The following is a 2681-nucleotide window of genomic DNA, read 5'->3' as shown; positions in this document are numbered from 1 at the left end:
GACCCGGTCTTGCCTTCAGAAGGTCCATCTTCAGATGATGCAATCACTGGAGAGGATAAGAATGACACCGTTAAAATTCTGTTCATAAACACAGACTCCGATGAACATGGAGGCGGTCTACCCATTCCTTTACCGCAAGAAGGAATTTCGTTAGAGTCATACCTGGCCGTCTATTCGGTCCCACCTGCAAGCAACCTAGTTGTTTCCTTCAATTGGAATCTACTAGGCAGACCCCGTTTACCGGCTAGTGTACCATTTCAAATCATTGCTCAAATATACAAAATGGTCATGGCTGGTACCATCATAGATGAAGGGGCTTCTGTGAGTATCCTTTCCTCAACTGCTTGGAAAGAGCTTGGTTCGCCATCGCTTTTGCCTGAGATGACAAATCTAACAGGCTTTGACAAAGGAACCAGTCGACCGTTAGGGATCCTTCGCAATGTGCCGATAACATTGAGAAGGAAAACCATTCACATGAACATAATGGTAGTTCAAGTACCCCTAGATTATAATCTACTCCTTGAACGCGACTATATTTATTACATGGGAGCCATTGTCTCCTCACTCTTTAGAGTAATGTGTTTTCCGCATGAAGGAAGAGTGGGCAAGCTCGTAGACCAGCTTTCATTCCTCGGGTCACACATAGCAAATAGTCAAATACCATCCCTGAATGATCTTTTCATGCAAGGAATGTCTCATCAATCCCCAGTCCGTCCACTTGATGAGTGCAAGTGATTTGGGAGGACATGGCTGAAACCCAGGGGGCATGCACCCTGGTCTGTTTCGGCAGGAAAACCTTGGGTATAGGGTAGGTTTCCGCGAAGGATATATGACTAGTTTATGAGATTAGACTGGAATAAGATTCCTCCGTCAAATTTATGTGAGTGGAGGCAAGTTGCACCACTCACCTTTGTCTATTTCGGTAGACATCACCAAGGAAGTGTTTTATCTGCAGTGCGGATAGAACAATCTTTGGTAACCTGGAAATTTTTCGCTATACCTAGGGGCATGCAAACCTTTTGGCATGCAAGCGGAGAGCGACCATTTATTTTTTAAATTTTTAGGTCATCTAACCCTTTAAACTCATAGGATTGGTCGTTTCTTAACTTGCATAAAGAAAGGAAGTGGGGCAAAGCTTTGTAAAAATGGTATCTTAGATGAGACATCCTTATTATACGACTGGATCAAGAAATTTTTATGTGGAGTTCAAGCTCGTTAAAAATTAAACATAAGCAGTGAGAAAATGTTTTCCCCAGAGTTTAAGCTCATTCATTAAAAAATGAACCAATTTCCAGTAAATAACCATTGTGAATGCATTATCATCAGCCTTTGAAGCCTTGGTCGTGTTCTCATCATCACCTCCACTCTGTTTTGGCTGATCATTCACCTCCATTTGATTGTTTACCCTTTTTGAGGAACAGCTGCGAAGATTGATCCTGTTAGCCATCCTTGTGACACTGTCGTGATTGGAAAATTCCAAACCTTACCTGGAATTAGCTGCTACCCGAATTTATCACTCGTTCCTCAAAAAATGAGTCTCCTTTAAGCTCTTTTCATCTGACTCGTAAAATATGGAAAGATTGCTGAGTAATTGGCCTCTCCAGCTTGTTAAAGTGACCGGAAGTGCTATCCCTCCTTTAGATTTTAATCTTTTTGGACTTGAGGGATTATTACACAAAAAGATTGAATGCTTGTTTTGTTCGGCTCGTTAAAATTACCGAATATTCATTCCTTTTGTATTATTTTATACTTTTTCAAACTTAAGGAATTATATGATGAAAAAGGATTGTTGGAGTTTTCTTTACATCCCTTTCAGACTCTCCAAAATTGAAAAGGACCGAGTTATCTTTGTCGTTAAACTCGTTAAAGCCGAATAGCGACAAACTTGTCCATACAGATAAGAACGAGTTTCACTATCGCCAGGCTCGTTAAAACATAGCGATGGGTTTGCCCGAAGGGAAAATTATAGAACAAGAATATGTTATCCTCCTCAAGCTTGACAAAAATAAAGAGGTACTGGTCAGCAATGACTGGGGAAAATTGGGAAGAAAACTTGAAGAAACTTTATTGGTAGCAAGTCGCTCTTGAACATGACACTTTAACTCTGCATCCGAGTCGGGTTATGTTGTTCCGTTCACTGGTCATATCACCATTGGTCCATCACACCATCCACATTTGGGGTTAACGCTACCAATCCATCATTTCATTGTCGTCGATATGTTCAAGAGAAGTTTCTCAGAGAATTCATCTGTGTCTCATCCACTGCAATACATTTACGCTCCATTCTTTCATGGCCGCCACCCTGAACCTTATATCATTAGATCGTTTTCACCTCCATTAAATCATTTGCTCTGTTCTGTGTCGTAGATGTGGGATTCATTAAGGCCCTCCTATGATGGATCGCTTCTTGTCGACATCAGCTCATTATTCAGTAAGTCGATCTAGGAACAACCCTTTCAATACTTTGAAGCTTGCATGCCTCAATGACAAGTTTCTCACTTCCAGCGACAGGTTTACATCAATGGCCTTCGACCGAAAGATTTTGCATGGTGTTCGACACCAAGTCCATTTTTCACACCACGTGAATTGTACTGTCGTACCTTGAGGGTCATCATCATTATCGGTGATTCCTCTCGCGCCTGTTAACAGCTTACATCACTGGCTGGTAATCAGGCGATGTC

Source organism: Pinus tabuliformis, chromosome 6 (genome assembly GCF_031772625.1).
Source record: "Pinus tabuliformis cultivar Carrire ecotype Pingquan chromosome 6, CPIR1, whole genome shotgun sequence".
In the NCBI taxonomy this organism is placed as follows: domain Eukaryota; kingdom Viridiplantae; phylum Streptophyta; class Pinopsida; order Pinales; family Pinaceae; genus Pinus; species Pinus tabuliformis.
Note: the sequence above shows the minus strand (reverse complement) of the source record.